Source organism: Neophocaena asiaeorientalis, unplaced genomic scaffold (genome assembly GCF_003031525.2).
Source record: "Neophocaena asiaeorientalis asiaeorientalis breed wild unplaced genomic scaffold, Neophocaena_asiaeorientalis_V1.1 scaffold136, whole genome shotgun sequence".
In the NCBI taxonomy this organism is placed as follows: domain Eukaryota; kingdom Metazoa; phylum Chordata; class Mammalia; order Artiodactyla; family Phocoenidae; genus Neophocaena; species Neophocaena asiaeorientalis.
In genome coordinates, this window is record NW_020185333.1 from 7,000,859 (window position 1) to 7,021,974 (window position 21,116).

Below are 21,116 nucleotides of genomic sequence, written 5' to 3' on the forward strand. Positions count from 1 at the left end.
GCTGGGCCCATGAACCATGGCTGCTGAGCCTGCGCGTCCAGAGCCTGTGCTCCGCAATGGGAGAGGCCCGTGTACCGCAAAAAAAGAAAAAAATTCAACTGAAGTTCAGAGTGACTGACATCAAAAGATAATGTTCCTTTACTAATTGAATCCCACATGGAAATCTTACTTTTGACTCTTCAGTAAAATAAAACAGATTGTTAATATATATTATCATATGAACGTGCTGGTATAAAATAACAATATTGAACATTTAAAGAAAGAGCAAGGATGACAATGATGAAGGAGATAGTGAGAATAATAATAAGGAAAAAATTAACAACAAAAAACCTTGGATTTAAGACTTATCTTCCATCCACAATGCTAGCACAACAGAAGCAATGTCTTTAAAAATCAGATTAACAGCCAACATAAACTCCTGGTAAACTAAAACTATTTTTTCACTTTTAGAAAACTATGATATATAGAATCTTTTTTTTTTTTCGACACGCAGGCCTCTAACTGTTGTGGCCTTTCCCATTGCCGAGCGCAGGCTCCGTGGCATGTGGGATCTTCCCAGACCGGGGCACAAACCCGTGTCCCCTGCATAGGCAGGCGGACTCTCAACCACTGCATCACCAGGGAAGCCCTAGAATCTATTTTTTTAACATTAATCGTTTATAATTTCCTCTAACTGAAATTAAACTCTATAACTAATGTCAAGTGGTTAAAATGAACTAGACCCGATTAAGTGCCTATATAATGCCATAAGTAATTCAAATGTTACATAAAAGATTATTGGCTTTTAAAAAAATGCAGCACTGATTTAAAATGAGTACAACCCAGTTACTTGGGGTTACAAAATCCACTGCTAGATATATACAATTATATTACATAAATAACAAAAATACCCCAGAACTTGCCAAATCATGTTCTTAAAACGAGATTGAAAAATTAATTCTACAGAAAATGATAGCAAAACTAAAAGATACTCTACTATAGGTCCTTTCTGAATGTCCCCACAGGATACTGAGAACACAAGTACAGAAAAGAGGGATACAGCTTGACATCTGACTAAAAGTCGTTGTGCAAACTGGGGAAGAACAAACTATACACCGTGAGGATTAAACTCCTTTAATTTCTTCTCTCTGGTCGTAAAAGAGGCACCCTCAACATAGGTTAAGTGTCTATGTAAAAAGAAGCATAAAGAAGTCTGTTGGGATGGGAGGGACTGCAAGGCATCCATCAACATTTGTTTGAAAAGACCTGCCAGGCTCTCAGGAGTTACACTTGAATAATGTGACCCTTCTAGACAGGACAATAAGGAGACAGATTAGACCTTTCAAGGGGTGATTCATCCTCGGACACATGGTGAGACGGGATCCAATACACAGCTTGGATCCTGCAAGTTTGCTTAAGCGTCTGGGCAGCTCTTTCTGTAGCCCCGAAACTAACTAGCGGGTGTAAAGCACCTACAGTCCCTGGAAGCACTCGGGGAGGCTCCAGACCGAGCAGTAAAACGCAGGGCTCTTCCAGGCCGACCCCCAACCAACAGCGCCTGCTCTTCTCCTCTTGCCTGAGCGGAGGGCAGTTCCCAGAGCAAGATCTGCAGGGTGCTTACGCACTCACCCTTTCACAAGACCTGCTGTCTGCCTGAGATTTTGAAGAAAACTCTTAAACCTGAGTAGTCTAATGAAACAATGAAAAGCAGATATTAAAAGAAAAGTAGCTCGCCTCGACACTCTAGAGGGGACCCAACGTGAAAGTGAGGAAAGATGGCATTCTACACTGGCGACTCTTTTCCAGCTGTGCAACCCTCCTGGGGTTTTTCTCACCGGTTCTAAACTCGACGCCCACCCACGCACTCCAGGGCGGAAGTATAAAACCGGAGGGTCCTTCGGGGCCCAGACAGTTACTGTTATCAGTTACAAGAGCTGCGGGGGACCAGTATGTACACATCCACCCTTAATACCTCTAAAGGCTCAAAATCAACTCCCCCCACCCCAATCAGGTAGCTGCCTTCTGCAGACAGCGTCTTCCTCTCTTGCAAATCCACCACTCTCCCTGCATTGGACAGCAGGGGGAAAAAGTCACAGGCAGGTGACCGGCCCGTACTCCGCATGGCCCGGGGCGCGGGAGGGACTCTTCCCCCTCTGCACTCGGTGAACCTGGCGCTGGCTTCACCGGAGGAGGAAGCACCTCCCGGTGGGCGAGGGCGCTGTACTTCTCCCTCCTTCCTGCAGATGGAGGCGGGCGAGGAAGGCGCCTGTTCCAAGGCCAAGAGCCCCTCTGCTCTCACAGCAGACAGGCAGGGCAGTGAAGCCACAGAACGCCCCGTGCTTCTGGAAAAGGGGAAAGGAGGCGAACACGCAGGTGCTACTGTTTTCAAAACACTGTAAAATTCTAACCTGGCCGCTAGTACGTGATATTTTTTGTACACACAAAACCTGAAGAGAAATGGGTTTCCAGAAACTTTACCCATTGACAAATGAAGTTTAAACTCCACCCTCTCTTCCAGAATCGAGTCTGTGTCCCCACCGGCTAGAAGGCAGTGTGGTAAAATGTCCTACCCTGAATGAATTTATATTCAAGTTGCTTTCCCTCGGTAGCTCCTCGCTGTTGCCTGGAAACAGGAAACCCTTCCCACCTACATGCTTCCTGACTACTCCCCCCACTCCTCTTAACAGTGCAGTAAATGTACCTGGCCATGCTTCCAGATACTGTTTGTCTTAAAGAAGAGCTGAGCTTTTAAATAGAGCAATGGCAGAAATTTTGCCATTCACTAGCCAAACAAATTAGTACCGAACACTTGAATTACTTAGAACAACAACGAAAGGCACTTTACTTAGAAGCATTTAAAAATGGTGAATGTTAAATATAAATTTATTAAAACAAGTGTGTCAAATAAAAACAGAAGTTATCCTGAGTTTTTTAACCTACTATTTTGCCTCAGTATTTCTTTGAAATCCTGTGTTCTTGGGGTAAGGGAGGATACCATCTCTTAAACAGCCCCCTATGCTGAAATGATCACAGTCACCTTGGCACTCCCTAAACTTCAACACCCAGATCACACCAGTTGCTAAGCCCTCATGGAGTCTAGTTACCTGTTCTTCACTCATTTGCTCTTTCCTTTCCACTCCTTTTGCTATCACTGAACGTTAGCTCTGAATGGATTTTCATTGAAGATTATTGCAGCAACAAGAGCTACTGCTATTATCGTCAATTACTTAGAGAATACCATATGCCAAGAAGCCATTTACATGTTTTAATCTCACTATTTCTCTCAAAAGTCAGTGAGGCAGGTACTACTATTATCCCACTTTAAAGATGAGGAAACTGAGATTTACAGAGTTTAAGTAACTTGCCAAAAGTCATACACGCTTAAAGCAAGCCTCAAAGTCCTCTCCTGGGAAGACAGAAGTAGGACATCTTCATCTTCCAACGTTTCCTTCTGTTCCTACTAATTTTTGTTGGGAAAAATTGTTTTGATAAATTTTTAAATGTTCATTCACTTCCTTGCTCGGTGAATCACATTGTGCTTCACACAGCAACAGTACCACACAATGGTCCACCCCCTCCCTTTAGAGAGGAACAGGTGTATTAGAGATCTTTTTTAGTGTTTTAATTAATGGGATTTATGGCAACAAATTTTATGTGCCTTTCAGAGATGCAGTAAAAAAAAAATAAATTTATTCTTGTGATTTAATGTTTATAAACAGCGATGGGAGAATAAAAAGTCATAAGAAAAGTTTTGCTCAGTCCCTTGTAGCCAAAGACCCAAGACCCTAATAATAAAACAAAATTCACAGGGTAAAAATAACTAACCAGATAGATAGACAGACAGACAGATCGATCGATGGATCAAGCCTCATTATGTTGACTTGTACCTAAAGCAAAACTGAAAACTAGAAACTACCCCAAAGTTAGTGAATTGGTGAGACCATTAAGTTGAAATTGTAAACAAGTTATTGAGAATTTCTAGTTAACATATTCTTGGGCTTTAAAAAAGTCAGTTATTTATTCAGCAAAATGTAGGTAGCGTTTTGATTCTTAAATGTATTGAAGGGCTTCCCTGGTGGCGCCGTGGCTAAGAATCCGCCTGCCAATGCAGGGGACACGGGTTCTGATCCCTGTTCCGGGAAGATCCCACATGCTGCACAGCAATTCAGCCCGTGTACCACAACTACTCAGCCTGCACTCTAGAGCCCACACGCCACAACTACTGAAGCCCACACGCCTAGAGCCCGTGCTCCGCAACAAGAGAAGCCACTGCAATGAGAAGCCCGTGCACCGCAACGAAGAGTAGCCCCCGCTCACGGCAACTAGAGAAAGCCAACATACAGCAACAAAGATCCAATTCAGCCAAAAATAAATAAATAAATAAAATTAATTTATTAAAAAAAATTGTATTGAAGAAATCACTTATGCATATGCCAACAAAATCATAAAACAGCCATTTAATTCTAAGCAAACACCATAGGCAGGATTGGGTTCCAGTTGTAGCATTATGATTTACAAGCCACCTCAACTTCAGCACATCTCTCAGATGGCCTGAACCTCAGTTTCCCCCCATCTACAAAGATAACAATGGCAACCCTGACTTCACTCTAGGTTGTTCTGAGAATCAAATGAGAATATGGATGGGATCTAAAAATATAAAGTTAGTTTTTCTGAACTATATATTCCTTGGTTCTCATCACATTTTAAATTGTCAAACATACAACAGAAAGATTTGAAGTCAGCACTTCTCTAATTTCTGACACACATGCTTCATTTATCTACATTTAGAAAACCTGCTTTACCATTTTTATTAACTTTCGAGATAGTACGCTATTCAAGAACTACATGCCTATTAAAATTATTTAAATTACACATAATTACCCAGGGAAATTAGTACAATGACCAGTACTGTGTCTGCAGTTATTCAAGATATGATTGTTACTTATGAAATTTTCAGCTATGGAAATTGTATTCATCTAGAGCCAAAACCAAAAAGCTAAGAGAAATAGACAGATGATACAGCATTTCAATAAAAATTAGTATTATAACTAACATAATCCCATGTGGTATTTGTTCAGACTACAGATATCTATCCCCATCAGGTGGTCAGTGTAGGCAACACTGGTGGCAATTCTGCCAAAAACTGAAATATTTGTGAGCTGATAGGTTTGGGGTTTTTCTTTTCCTAAATGAAAACCTAGGCCACTCACTGCAAAATATAGTCCAAAGACATCTTATTCACCAGGACAGTGATAAAATCAAGCAAGCCTTGGATAATCAAACTGTCCCTGAATACTGGCAACAAAATGAGACAGTACCAAATAAACCTGAATTGTTATCATTAAATGTTTTTAAAATTTACTATGGTGCATAATTTGATACACAACTAAATAGTGTATGTGTTCATCAAGTGGTGAGGTGGGGAAAGGAAAAGGGGAATACAACTGAGGGTGTTACTATTTTTAATTCAAGTTGTTTACTTACACAACTAATGAGGAAAGAAAATTCTTTACAAGAAACTTTATCAAGTTCACTGAGACAAAAATGTTTTTAGGCCTAGATTATCCAGGTAATGATCCTGGTTCTTCCACTAGAGTTTATAAGGATACAAATGGTGAATGTCTAACTGCCAGCCTTTTCGTGGGTTTATGTAATTCTTTGGTTCCAATACACCTTTCATTTATCCTTCTCTGTTTTTAAGTGTGAGACCATTCTAATAACCAGTGGTCAGATACCTGGGGTGTTAACCCTATGTGGATATCTGGACCACAGCGACTATTATAGCACCTCTCTAACCCACGAAGTCCACTCGACCTGGTTTACACTGCCCTCTACAGCCTTGAGTTATTCCTTCTGAAAAATAAATCTGTCTTTTTGTAATGTGGAAGGACAACACAGAACAAGGGGTCAAGAGATATTCTTAAGCATTCAGTTTTCATCTCTAAATCACATTAATAACGGTGACTTGAAAGCTGAATTTTTAAATATTTGTCACATATGTTTTTACCCATTTTTATTCATCACGCTCCCAATGAGGAATTTTCCTTATTTCATTTCAACAAACAATTATTATGCATGACACTGTGCTAAGTGTTAGAAGTACCAAAATATCTGTGATGTGATCCTTTATTCTTCATAATTTCCAAAGAGCAGCCTAAGATTTAATAGCTAATAATTAAAGATATGTATGTATTTGAAATGACATTTCTTGAAAGATCAATCTAAAGCTGCTATATTGCAAAGAAGAGTAAAACAACCTATACCCAATTATAACTTACTATAATGTTATCTTGGAGTAAAAGAATGGTGGGTTTGAATCTAGAGTCCTCTATTAGCTGTGTGATCACGGATAGTTACTTCACTTTCTGGATCTCAATTTTCTCATTTATAAAATGGAGATGTTTGTAATTCTTACCTCCAGTTTTTGGCAAGAATAAGTGATATATCCTTGAACCCATATTGCCTTATCATAATGACTTCAATAAATGATAGCTCCTAAATTATTTTTCTTACCCACATGTATTTTCCAAACCAAAAATGGAGACACATAAGCTGAAAAAATGTTAGTGTATTTATGAAGACAATGAGAGAGGAGATTTTAAATTAGGACTGTCCCAAAAAACCAAAACTGTGCATTTCCTCTTAAATCTACTGAAAATAGTCAATAAAACTGTCCCTACGGGCTTCCCTGGTGGCGCAGTGGTTGAGAGTCCGCCTGCTGATGCAGGGGACACGGGTTCGTGCCCCAGTCCAGGAAGATCCCACATGCCGCGGAGCGGCTGGGCCCGTGAGCCATGGCTGCTGAGCCTACGGGTCCGGAGCCTGTGCTCCGCAACGGGAGAGGCCACAATAGTGAGAGGCCCGCGTACCGAACAGTTTCTTTTTAAAGCCTACATAACATTTTCACAAATATATTTATTATTTGTATCTCAAGAAATTCTCAGCTTATACAAGGATACCAGATGATCTGACTAAGAAATCTTCAAGGAGAATACTTCTTAATCTCCATAAGACATATTTGATTCTTTTTGCTGTTATTTAGATTTAATCTATGTACATTATTAAAGGAACAAAATTGTGAAACATTGAAAAACAGTTGCAATAATGTAGGTTGATTATTGTGAATATGATCTTATTCCTATAATAAGGGTGTAAGACTGAACAGAATCGTTTCATTGTTTCTACTTGGTTAATCTTTTAATAACTAAATTGGGATAACATTAAAAATTAGTATATGAGTTGCATATTTGCTCAAAATTTTTAAATAAGCCAAAAATACATGAATTGGTATACTGGTAGTAAATTAAAGGCACTGACTTCTTTTGAATTCACAATTAACAAATAGTGTGACATTTAATAACATCAATTAATGAATTTTTGTTGTTTTATATTCTGTAAAATGGGCCTCTTACTATAACAGAAGTAAATCAATATAATATTTCCCAAAAAAGATTAGCTTTCACAGTTATACTTCAATAAATATAATCATTTATTTCAATGGTTGATAATTTAAATGTTACTTTAAAAAAATCAGCCTGTTCATATATCTGTATATTAAACACTGAAATGATTATTCCATATTGATAGTAATTTTAACCGTTTTTTAAGAAGAATTTGTAAACATACTAACAATCAGAAGACTACAAAGAAAGGAGGTAACATGTTGAGAGTTTGCTGAATCATAAAGCATTTAAAGACTAACATACAATTACTTTTAACACATGAAGATCTCCAGTCCATTTCAGGCATTTTTGGCTTCTCTGAAGAGTAACCATCTCAGTAAACTAGCCCTTTGATGGGTACCAACTGTCTCAAGACAATGTATTAAATGAGTTTTTAATTATTTGCTCTTATTTAAAAAAAAATAAATGACTGTCACAAATCCGTTCACTAGGAATTGCTGAGAAGTAACAAAAGGACCAGCTGAATACTGCAATTCCAGAAGGTTCAGGCAACACAGAATTTCATAAGTAGTCACCAGCACACAGTGGTTCTGTTCAGAAATAACTGTACCATCCAAGTGTACTTTCTGGGTAATATTTTCAGTCTCTTAGTCTAGCATGATATAATGTCCCATAACCTTTATTTACCCTTTCATATTATGTTGCTAAATGACTTCTTCACAAAATAAGTACATTATCCTTTCAGAAAGAGCAAATGCCCTGCACAATAAATGGCAAACAGGAGAGAAGCTGCACCAGTGGTGAGTAGCTCAACTAACATATCCCAACAAGTGGATTAAATGATGCACGCACACACACAGGGACCAAACACCGAGCAGGGGGGGAAAGAAGAACAAAGAAATTACTCTAAATAAGAAACACAGTCAAAGGTAGGCCAAACATACCTCTCTTAAAAATACTGTTTACTTAGTAAGTTTGAGAAGCCAGTAGAACCAGTGATCAAAGATTTGCTTAAGGCAATGAATTTCAACAACTAGAACAACATGATCAGCTGCTTTCAGGGGAATAAGATACAAGAAACTATCATATTTAGGATATTTTCTTAGGTTTGTTGAAAAGGAATTGCTAACTTAAATGAGGTAACAGTTGTGAGTAAAATAACCTAGTACAGTTTCTGACATGTAGTATCTAGTAAGTTAGCTAATAGTATTACAATTACAGAATTTCATTCCCACACCAAGATAGCACAGTGATATTTTATCACAATTTTGCCAGAAAATTGAAGCTTAAATAGAGGCATCAAGTAACCAGCCATAACACAGTTAACTGGTGGTCAAACAAGATGTGAACACAGGTCTGTATGATTGTTGAAAGCCATATGGTTGTATCAGACATATACTTTACAGGTGTTTCAAAATCATCTGTATATATATAAAAAGAAACTTGAATCCTGGAAATGAAACTCTGGACCTCTTGGAAATGAAAAATGTATTTACTGAACTAAAAGACTGAATATGAATAGTAGGATACCACTAAAAGAATACCACTGAAGAAGGAGTTAGTGGGCCAAAGATTTCTTCAGAATGCAAAAGAAAAGGATAAAGAAATAAAAGGTAAAAAAAAAGAAAAGTTTTCAGACACAGAGACCCAGAGGACAGATCTATTTGCAATTCCAAGAGGTGAGAATAGACAGTGAGGGAGAGGCAATATCTGAAAATAGAGTATTTGAGAATTTGGCATAATTGAAGAACATAATTCCAAAGGAATAAAGCTTCACATTGAAAGAAGTCACTCACTGAGTACCAACTGGGATAAATTAAAAACAAAAACACACACATCAAACAGAAATTCTGAGTAACAAGGATAAAGCAAAAATCTTTAAAATTATCATAAAAAAGACTTATCCACAAAAGAGATACCAAACTTCCACTTTACTAATAATTCAGGGGGAAACTTGTCTTTATCAACCTAAATAGGCTGAAAACAGAGAACGGGGGAAAATAAGAGCATGCTTAAGTTCTTCTCTTATTCAGAGAAAAGCTAGATACCTACAACTCCAGACACTATAAGAAAAACATGTTTAAATACACATGTTAAAAATATATTGTGGGGCTTCCCTGGTGGCTCAGTGGTTAAGAATGCAAGGGACATGGGTTCGAGCCCTGGTCTGGGAAGATCCCACATGCTGCAGAGCAACTAAGCCCATGCACTACAACTACTGAGCCTGCGCTCTACAGCCCCCAAGCCACAACTACTGAGCCTGTGCTCTACAGCCCACGAGCCACAACTACTGAGCCTGCAAGCCACAACTACTGAGGCTGCATGTGCCTAGAGCCTGTGCTCCACAACAAGAAAAGCGAAAGCAATGAGAAGCCCACGCACCGCAACAAAGAGTAGCCCCATCTCACCACAACTAGAGAAAGCCCGTGTGCAGCAACGAAGACCCAACGCAGCCAAAAATAAATAAATAAATTTATTTAAAAAAAAAAAAAAATATATATATATATATTGTGAAGGTGGGGGAATTGGAGGAAGGGGGTCAAAAGATACAAACTTCCAGTTATAATATAAATAAGTACTGGGGATGTAATGTACAGCATGATAAATAGTTAACACTGTTGTATGGTATATTTGAAAGATGCTAAGACAGTAAATCCTAAAAGTTAAAGAACGTTTTTTTTCTTTTTTTGTGGGGGGAATCTATATGAGATGATGGATATTAAGTCAACTAAACTTACTGTAGTAAACAGTTCATAATATATGTAAGTCAAATCATTAATTCTCTATACCTTAAATTTGCACAGAGACGTATGTCAACTACATCTAAATAAAACTGAAAGAAAACAAATAAACAAACAAGCAAACAAACAAAAGTGATAATGAAGTAGGAAAGAAAGGTATGCTATTCAAACCAGCAGAGCAAAAAAAGAATAAAACAAAGAAATGTGATCATTCCAATGATAGTATGGAAAATGGAAACAAAGAGAGGGTAATATAAAAATATTAGCAGTGTAAGTCACAGTAAATATTAACACACTGTCAGAGACATGCTCAGACTAAATTAAAAAATAAAAATCTATGTCCACATCCATAAAAGACATCTTAAAACAAGATGACACATAAAGTTTTAAAATTCAGGGATATGAAACTATACAGCAGGCAAATGGAAAGAGAAAGTACATATAGCAACAATGACACCAGACAAAAAAGAAATCAAGGAGAAAAATCATCAAAAGGGAAAAAGAAATATCTACATTGCCAAAAAGAATAATCTTCCAAGAGTGAATAAGAGTCACTGATTCTTATACACTTAACAACACCGTTTTTGAAATACAAAAAGAAAACATTTTCAAATAGCAGAAATTAACAAATCACAATCAAATCACACTGACAGACTTTAAAATACCCCTCTCAGAAAATAACAGATAAAGTAAAAGAAAAATAATGTTATGAAGGATAGGAATAACATATTCAAATTATCCTAACAGATATAGTACTAACCTAACAGACATTTCATATGTAACACTCTGGACTCCACATGAAAAGAAATCACATTCTTTTTGAAGACATGAAACACTCAGAGACTGATCATATAGTGGACAGCAAAGGCTAAATTAACAATTCCTGGGGCTTTCCTGGTGGTGCAGTGGTTAAGGATCCACCTGCCAATGCAGGGGACACAGGTTCAAGCCCTGGTCTGGGAAGATTCCACATGCTGCAATGCAACTAAGCCCATGTGTCACAACTACTGAGCCTGCACTCCAGAGCCCACAAGCCACAACTACTGAGCCCATGTGCCTAGAGGCCGTGCCCTGCAACAAGAGGCACCCGTGCACCACGATGAAGAGTAGCCCATGCTCACCGCACCTAGAGAAAAGCCAACGTGCAGCAACAAAGTCCCAATGCAGCCATAAATAAATAAATAAATAATTTTAAAAAAAAAAAACATTCACTTAAAAAAAAAATTCCTAAATATTGTTATCCTGCAGGCCACATTCATTAACCTAAATACAATAAGGTATGAAATCAATTAACAAACAAAATAGATAAATTAGGAGTTTGAGATTAACATATCGCACTACTATATAAAAAATAAACAAGGACCTAATGTATACCACAGGGAACTATATTCAATATCTTGTAATAACCTATAATGGAAAAGAATCAGAAAAACAATATGTGTGTATATGCGTGTGTGTATATGCGTGTGTGTATAACTGAATCACTTTGCTACACACCTGAAACTAATACACTGTAAATTAACTATAGTTCAATTTTAAAAAGGTTAAAAAAAAGAATATGCAAAAGAAAAGAAATCAATAATAAAATGACAGCCAAAAAAATTTAACTGGGAACTTTATTTCTAAAAGTAGCGTATTGGGGCTTCTCTGGTGGCGCAGTGGTTGAGAGTCCACCTGCTGATGCAGGGGACACGGGTTCGTGCCCCGGTCCAGGAAGATCCCACATGCCGCGGAGCGGCTGGGCCCGTGAGCCATGGCCGCTGAGCCTGCGGGTCCGGAGCCTGTGCTCCGCAACGGGACAGGCCACAACAGTGAGAGGCCTGCGTACCGCAAAAAAAAAAAAAAGGGGGCGTATTGGTTAAAGAGCAAATCAAAGTGCAATTTTTTTATATTTCAAACTGACAATGACCGCACTACGTAAGAAAAACTGTGAGATGTCACCAACATGGTACTCATTGAAAATAGTGAGACAAATGACATTTTAGAGAATTAAAGTTTGAAAATAAATGAATTATTTCAAAACAAGCACTAGAAAACAAGAACAAAAAAGAAAGAATTAATAAGAATAAATGAGAAATACTAAAGACAGAGAAAAACTATGCATTATAAGAAAACACTAAGAACAACCTCACACCAAAAACTTTGAAGTCTGTATGAAATGGATGGCTTCCTAACAAACTATAACTTATCAAAACTTACCAAAGAACAAGGAGAAAAACCAACACCACACTAACCGAGGTAAAAAAATTAAAGCAACTGGCCGAAGGTCTACATCCTCAAATAAGGCACTAGCCTGAGGGAGTTTTATAGGAGCTCTAATATACAAGCATTCAGAATAAACAACTTTCACCTGAAACAAACCGTTCCATAAGTGAGGCTCACTTAACCCCATTCAAGAACCAGGTAAGAATAGCAAAGAAAAAAATTATTGTTCCATCACACTTCAAAGTAGATGTAAAATTCTTAAGTAAAATTTAAAAATGGAATAAAACAGGGTATGAGAAGAATAACATCAAATAGAGTTTAGCCCAGAAATGTAAGGATGACTGCCATCAGAAAATGTATCAATGCAATTCACTATATTAAGAGGTAAAAGAAAAAAATGACATGATCAGGTCAACAAACTATTTTACTACACATTCATGATAAAATGTCTTAGCTAAGAATAGGAGAGAATTTCCTTAATCTGATAAAAAAAGATCTAAGAGAAGGACATAAAAACACCATTCATAGTAGTCAAATATTAGATGCATTAAAATATGTAAATATAGAGACTTCCCTGGTGGTCCAGTGGTTAAGATTTCGCACTTCTAATAGAGTAGGGGGCACGAGTTTGAGCTCTGGTCTGGGAACTAAGATTCCACATGCCATGTGGCGTGGCCAATAAATAAATAAATAAATAAAATATCTAAATATATATACAAGAAAGGATGTACACTATTCACCAGGAGTAATCAGCATTGTACCAGATGTACTAGTCAATGCATTAACCAAAAGCAAAAATAAAAAGAAAGAAAAACGGAAAAAGGAAAACACTGGACAAGGCAACACAACTATCATTCATTAGTGACTTAATGATTTGACTTTATGTAAGAAAATCTCCAAGAGAATAAACTGACAAACTAATAAAACCAGTAAGAGAGGTATTTTAAAACTATATAATTCAATCTATCATTTCCACAGAAACAGAAAAATACATCAATAGAACACAGTATTTAAGTTCCAAAATATTTGTACATGATTAAAGCATTTCAAATTAGTTAGAGAAAGCACACACTATTCTACAGATGGAGCTAGGACAACCAGTTGTGTGTGTGTGTGTGTGTGTGTGTGTGTGTTTGGGCGTGGGGGGTGACGGGAGAAGAGGGGTAAAAAGATTGATCTCCACCTCACAATATTAACAATAAATTTCAGACAGACTTTTTAAAAGGCTTAAACATGAGAATCAAACACATACATGTATAAAAGAATATACAAGGGAGTATATCAATGACACTGGGGTAGGAAAGACCTTCTTAAAGTACAAAAAGAAAAGCAAGAAGGAAAAGATTGACAAAGTTGACTACATAAAAACTGTCAGTGTCCCCTGGGAAATGGCATTATAAATAAAGTTAAAAGAAAACACACCTAACTGATAAAGTAGCTAGCTTGGGGAATTGGTGGGGCCGACAGCAAACATTAAGACTAGGAATGAAAGTCAAAAGGAAATTTCTTCTTATCTTTTATTCATTCAGCATTCATTCACAAACATTTATTGAGTGTTTAATATGTGCCAGACCCTGTTATAAGCACTAGGTATATGGAGCAAGCAAAACAAAGGGTCCTGTTCTCATGAAGCTTCCTTTCGAGAGAGAGAAGCAAGGCGCTAAACATGTAAGCCAGCAAGCAACTAAAACACTTTTTATTTTAAATTAAAATAACTTCAGAAATTAGTAAATAGTAGGAAAAATAAAACAGGATTATAGTTATTCTCAAATGTATCTGGTTTTGGCAAAGAAAATATGTATTCATGCATTACCTCTGAAATGGAAACATTAACCTTTGAAACTTTATAAAATTTTATTTTCTCTATAATAGTTTATATTTAAGGAATTTATGCACATAAAGATATTTAACCTTCTGAAATACCTGGATAGAAATTCTTAAAAGGCCAAATCCAGCAATGCCTGACCAGAAAATGGGGGTTTAATGTAAGAATTACAGGCTTTGCGGAGAGATACTTATATATCCATTGTGGCACCAAGTAGAGGATAGCACCTTGTGTCTGGTCCTGAGAGATGGAGCTGGAAGCCACACTGAGCTTCACAGATGTGGTGAGCAAGTTCCATGGGTCTTGAGAAGGACGCATGGAAGGGCCCTTTAGGTCACAAACACTGAGGCTCTAACTGGGCAAAGGAGATGGACCAAAGATGTCCAGACACTCCATCACTCCATCAACAACCTGCCACTTTCTCTCTCTCTTACACACACACACACACACACACACACACACACACACACACACACACACACACACACACACACAAATACACCAAGGAGGAGAAGCTGTAGAGCCCAAAGCTGTGGGGCTGACAAAACGTCTAAACCAAAAACCTTACATGGGGCTTCCCTGGTGGCGCAGTGGTTGAGAGTCCGCCTGCAGATGCAGGGTACACGAAGTAAAATAACAGGCTTTCAGGTCAAAAACAGATGTCAGTCTGTCTACTTCCTAAATATTTGCACAATAGCACATATAAAAATCCACCATGCCAGGGAAAAAAACGACCTCAGGCTGCTATAATCTTATGGTTCATTTGTTAAGGAAAACCCTCAAATACTGGTACTTTATAAGTTACATTCCATTTCATTAAAATATTTTATAGAAGGCTGAAGCATGTTAACTCATTTCTTTGCAGGTTACCTACAGTCATTTCAGTAGAAATAGAAGTGTGCATAGTACTCTTCTCACTTTGAAGCTTTTCTCTATTTTCATTCTAAAATTTAAAATGTAAAAACACAGATTTACAAGTCTAATTAAACAAGAAGCAGTTTCCAAAATATAAAAAGCTCCTTCACTTTTTAATTTATCATTAATATTTCTTAAATATATATTCACAAATATATTTAACATATTATATAATTTATTTAAAATTCTATTACATTCAGTCAATCTGTCAATAGTAAATGAATTCCGGGAGTTCCCTGGTGGTCCAGTGGTTAGGACTCGGCACTTTTCACTGCCGAGGATATTAAATTTCCCAGGTTCAATCCCTGGTCAGGGAACTAAGATTCCACAAGCTGAGTGGTGCATCCAAATAAATAAATAAATAAAAATAAAATAAATGAATTACATAAAATGTGATATTCAAACATTATTTTTAATTAATTACTTACCTAAGACAACTACCAACATACTAAAAAATTGCCCATTAAATAAACCCTGCATTTGTCTAAAGCAATGACAGACTCTAAAGAACTATTATTCTTTTTAGACACTCAGGTCCACATCTGCCTTCTATAAAACACATGTTCAAAGCATGAACGTTTGAGTAAAGCGAAACTTTCCTTAGAACAAGTGTGTTTATTTGAACACACAATTTCAGAACCAAATCAACAAGTGTTTTACGGGTTCACACTCATAAGGGATCACATGTGTGTTTATTTGAATGTAATCTCATTGAAATAAACACAGCTGCGTTTATTTCAACGTGTGAGAATCGAGATCTACACATGTTTGTGCAAGGACGAATCATGAAACCATGGCTTAGTGCATGGAAATGTGACTAGGAAATAGCACACAGCACAATCACTTTCTTCAAACATGTCACTGAAAATTAAATCTACAGCAAAAAGATATTTCAGAAAAGCTACAATTCAATGCATCCCATAATGAACTCAAGATATCAATTTACACTGTGAAGTATTAAAGTGTCTCTTTTCTGTTTCATTTGAAAAAAAAAAGAAAAATGCAAAGATGATAAATAATAAATACGCAAGAACCTACCCACTGAAATTTACCATTCTATAGTATAACTTCAGCCCTTTTTAAAAAAATAAACAAAAAGATGTAAATAAAATTGACATCCTCCATTTTTCTCTTCCTGGTCCCATTCAGCTTCATCCCTTCCTCCTCAGAAGTGAATACTGTCATGAATTTGAGCTAAACAATGTATATAGCATTGTTTTGCTTTTTTCTAAAACATATACAGAAGATATAAAGTAAAAATTCTCCTGTTTTGTTTTCTATCAACTTTGTTTTTGAGATTGATCCAACGATGCTATTTCCAGTTTTCTCTATTACAAAACAATTCTGCCATAAATATCCTTGTACACATCCTTGTGCAGATGTTTGAGACTTTCTCTAGGGTATAACTAGATGCAGAATTGCTATATTTCTCAAGTTCTGCTAGATACTGACCAACTGTTCCCCTAAGTGGTTGTATCAAAGTGTACACTGATTTGGAATGGATTCTATATAATCAGGACAATCTTTCCCAAGCATAGTGTTCAAGAAATTGGTTTCTTAAATGGCAAAATTCCATTTATTCCATACCTTACAACACCTAAGATACAAATGTGCAGACTTTCGCATTTTTGCTTGATCTGCTTAGGTTAGCACAGTAGTTCTCCACCAGAGGTGACTGTGCCCCTAGGAGACATTTTGATGGTCATGACTAGGGGAATGGTACTACTAGCATCTAGTGGCTGGAGATGAGGGATGTCTCACTCTCCCCAGCTTTACCTTTTGAAAAATACAATGTCCAACTGGCTTGTTCTGATATAAACTCAAATTCACTCCTTGGCCAAGTATAAATTCCAGAAACTTTTGGCCTACGAAATCTTTCTTTAGATAATAATAAGCAGTGACCTTAAGTGGAAGTGCTTTCTGACATCACAAACAGTTGAACTCAGAATAAGGAGAACAAGCTACAGCACATAAAGCCATCCTATAGCCCCATTAATCAGACTTTTTACAACACTTCTTTCTGAAGTAACTGACTACACATATCTAAACTGAAACAACTGGAAATACAACTAAATCTGAGTCTCATGGTTTACGAGAATGAAATCTTAGTCTCACTTCCTAGTCGACTTTACTTAGTTAGTATCTTGGCTGACATTCTTGCCTTTTCTTTTATTTACATATCTATGCCATAGCAAGAGCAAGAAAGAAAGATTTTTAAGCTAAACTATTTAATTACCTCTTTTGGAAAAAAAGAAGACAGGTGATAAAAGGTCAAAATACTACCTAGGAAGAGCTGAAAAGACATATGCTTGCTTTTGCCTCTCTGAGAGGGGTTTTTTTTTTCCTCTTTTTTCCCTACCCTACCCTAAGTTAGAAAGTAATAAAGGGTTTAACTTTCTCTCAATTTAATATGCAAAATGTAACTTCATTATTCATTTGGAGGCCATGTGAGTCAATGGATTAAAAAAAAATGAACAAGAAGTTGAGACAAAGAATTTTAATCCTGACACTGACCCTCTCTTATTATTGTCATCCTTGGCAATTTTATTATCAGACCTTGTGGCTCTCAATAATGGCTTCTACAATGAAGTCGTCTCAACCTACACAACCATCCCTGAGTTTTAGTTCAGCATTTCCGACTACTTGCTTGACATCTCCACAATCGTTGCCCCTTACCACATTCCATGCTCCTGAACCTGAACTGCAATTTCTCTGCTCACTCTCAAACACCCTCCATCACAGAAGCTCCATCCATTTTTGAAAAACCCCAGCATCCTCTTGGCCAGCTTCTTCTCCTTTATTCCCCTAACTCCTGTACTGCTTCCTCTATAGCAACTTTTCTATCCATTTCTTCTTTTCCACACCCACAGCCAAGAGCAGGTCCTGGTTTACCATGTACATTCACTGCTTCCAGACTTGTCTCGCTTCTGCTTATTCCCAGTTTCTCCTCCTGAAATTCACCCTACACATAGGTGGTCATATTAATCTTTCTTCTTTTTTTTGTTTGTTCTTTTTTAAAAAATATTTTAAATATTTGCAGTTTTTATTTATTTATTTGGCTGCGCCAGGTCTTCGTTGCTGCATGCAGGATCTTTAGTTGCGGCATGTGGGATCTTTTAGTTGGAGCAAACACTTAGTTGCGGCACGTGGAATCTAATTCCCTGACCAGGGCTCGAACCCCGGCCCCCTGCATTGCGAGTGCGGAGCCTTAGTCACTAGACCACCCGGGAAGTCCCTTGTATGTTCTTTTTTTATTGAGGCATGATTGACACACAATCAACTGAATATATTTGAAGTGTACAATTTGATAAGTTTGATAATCCTATGAAACAGTCACATTCAAGACAATGAACAGATCCATCATCCCCCCAATTTTTTCTTGTGCCTCTGAAATCCCTCCCTCTACTCCTCTCTTCACTGTGAAGCAACCACTTATCTGCTTCTTATGACTACAGATTAGTTTGTATTTTTTAGAATTTCATGTAAATGGAATCATACAGTATGTACTCTTTTTTGTCTGGGCTTTTCAATCAGCATAATTATTTTGAGATTCACCAATGTTGATGGGTGGATCAATAGTTCTTTCCTTTTTATTGCCGAATAATAGTTCACTGTATGCATAGACCATCATTTATCCATTCATTTGCTGATGGATATTTTGGATATTACAAATAAATCTACAATGAACATTCATGTACACCTCTCTGTACGGACATACGCTTTCTCTGACTTGGATAAATACTGTAAGAGGAAAATGACTAGATCAGTGGCAAGTGTAGGTTTAACTTTTTAAGAAACTGCCAAACTATCTTCTAAAGTAGTTCTACCATTTTACTTTCTCACCTGTAGTCTATGAGAGGTCTAGTTTCTCTACACTGGATACGATCAGTCTTTTTAATTTTAGCCACTTTAATCGGTGTGTAATGGTATCTCGTTGTGGTTCTAATGTGCATTTCCCTAATGACTAACAGTGTTGAATATTTTCCATGTGCTTAGTAGCCATCACCTATCTTCTTTGATGAAATGTCTATTCAATCTTTCACCCATTTTTATTAGGTTGTTGATCTTTCTATAATATTGTTCTGACTATGTTCTTCCCGGATTAAAAATCTTCGATGCCAGTTGCCTGGCATCGAAGGATATCTAAGACCTGGCCTCAAACCAATATGAAACGACTTTTCTCCCAGAACTCTTTAATAAGCCAAATTGCAGCCCAGCAGAATAACTGGTTTCTAGACACCAACCCACATTTGCATGCCACTATGCCTTTTCTCAGGCTATTCCTTCTACCTAGAAAGCCTCTCACAGAAATTTGTACATACATGTCCAGATCTCTCCTATGTCAAGGAAAAATCAAATAACACCCCTTTCATGAGGGCTTCTGTTTTCCTCAGTCAAAAGCAACTCCCTCCTCTAAACTGTCTCTTGTTCATTTATGTCCATGTGGTTATTTCTATATTGTTCTGACCACATGAGACACTACAGCTAATGGTTAGGAAGATGGACTCTAGATCCAGACTGCCTGAGTTCAAATCCCATTACTAGCTGTGGGACTCTGAGCTAGTTACTTAATTCCCCTGTACCTTAGTGTAGTGGACACCGGGATGCCCCACCTAGACCCCCTTCAGGCCAGCAAACCCACTGCCCAGCTGCTGGAAGTGTGGAATGCTAAGGGCTCAGAGCCGCACAAGACCTACCTTTTCCAGAGATTCTGGGAGATTATACCCCTCCCCTCACTGTCTGTCCCCCAAGGCAGTCCCCCACAGCGAATGTCTGACTGGCCCTCTATGTTGCCATTCCCGCTCCAAAACTCCTCAAAGGATCCCACTGAGGCTACATTTTTAGCAAAACCCAAATCTTTACCTGTTTTTTTCCTCTATCCAAGTGGCTCTCAAATTTTAGTGTCGATCAGAACCACCTGAAAGAATAGTTGAACCGCGGGATGCTGCCCGACTCCCCTGAGTTCCTGAGTCAGGGTTCCTGAGTGAGACCTGAGAATATGCATTTTCAGGTATCAATGAGACCACTGCCCTCCCCATCCTGCTTCGCTCCCCTGCTCAGGTTCCTGCTGAGCCCTCCCTCAATAAATCACCTTCGCAAGACTTTGCATCTCAGGCTCTGCTTCTAAGAAACTTGACCTAAGACACACAACTTAATGTATAAAACATGTACATTATTAATTAGACTAAATGATAATTGTGGAGATAAAATCAGGAAATATATGTGCTATGCTCAGAACAGTACATAGCACATAAAAAACTTTTAATAAGAATTAGTTACCATGATCAGCTCCCCTAATATTACTAAACATTACTTGAGCATAGGGTCTATCCCTTATCCAACTTTATATCTCTTATATTACCTACGACCAATACCTACAATTGAAATCAATCTAGTGGGCTTAATGTATTGTTCATTGCATTAGCTAAAATAATTACACCTTGGTCTCTACTGAAAGAGAGATATAGTATCTGCTCTCTGAAAGAATTCTGGAGGAAAACAAAGTACAAGCACTCAGTTATAGTTGCAGGCAATGTTCAAGAAAGAATTCAAGAAATGAGAATAAAAAGCTGGGAGTGGATCATCAGTGGGATTCCTACAAGGTGACTACTGCAAGGGAAAGAGTGTCAAATGTTATCTGGAAAGAATGTTAAAGGAACTAAATGGCAGATCACATATACACGTGAATAAGGCCCTATTATAAAATAGATTACCAGAAAAAACAATGAAAGTGAACAAATCTTTAATTTCCTGATCATAGATCTATTGCTTGACTTGGTAAACCATTTGCAATTAGAGCAGTCAGAATTTTTTGGTGTTTAGGTAAACAATGGACATCAACCAACTTCTCTAGCTAGACTTTAAAGAAAATCCATTAAGATGCCTAGCCATTTTGCAGAGTTATCTTGATGAGGCCCACACTTCTCAAAACAGAATAATCATGCTATGTCCACTGCCATCATCCCAAGAGAATACAGAGTGGTATAACAAGTAGAAGACACAAAATTAAAAAGGCAGATAGTCTTAGGGAATGAATTTTCTTTTTCT

At 37.5% G+C, this 21,116-nt stretch overlaps 1 protein-coding gene across 5 annotated transcripts in view; it reads right to left on the reverse strand.

Moving 5' to 3' along the window:
- Positions 1–21,116, reverse strand: part of BBX (BBX high mobility group box domain containing) — a 282,225-nt gene that overhangs the window by 227,887 nt on the left and 33,222 nt on the right. For 2 of the 5 annotated variants that reach the window (XM_024735312.1, XM_024735313.1), the window contains one exon: positions 15,028–15,096. The exons of the other annotated variants lie outside the window; for them this stretch is intronic. The gene's annotated coding sequence lies outside the window, so the exon portion shown is untranslated. The remainder of the gene's footprint in view (positions 1–15,027; positions 15,097–21,116) is intronic. 5 annotated transcript variants of the gene reach the window in all.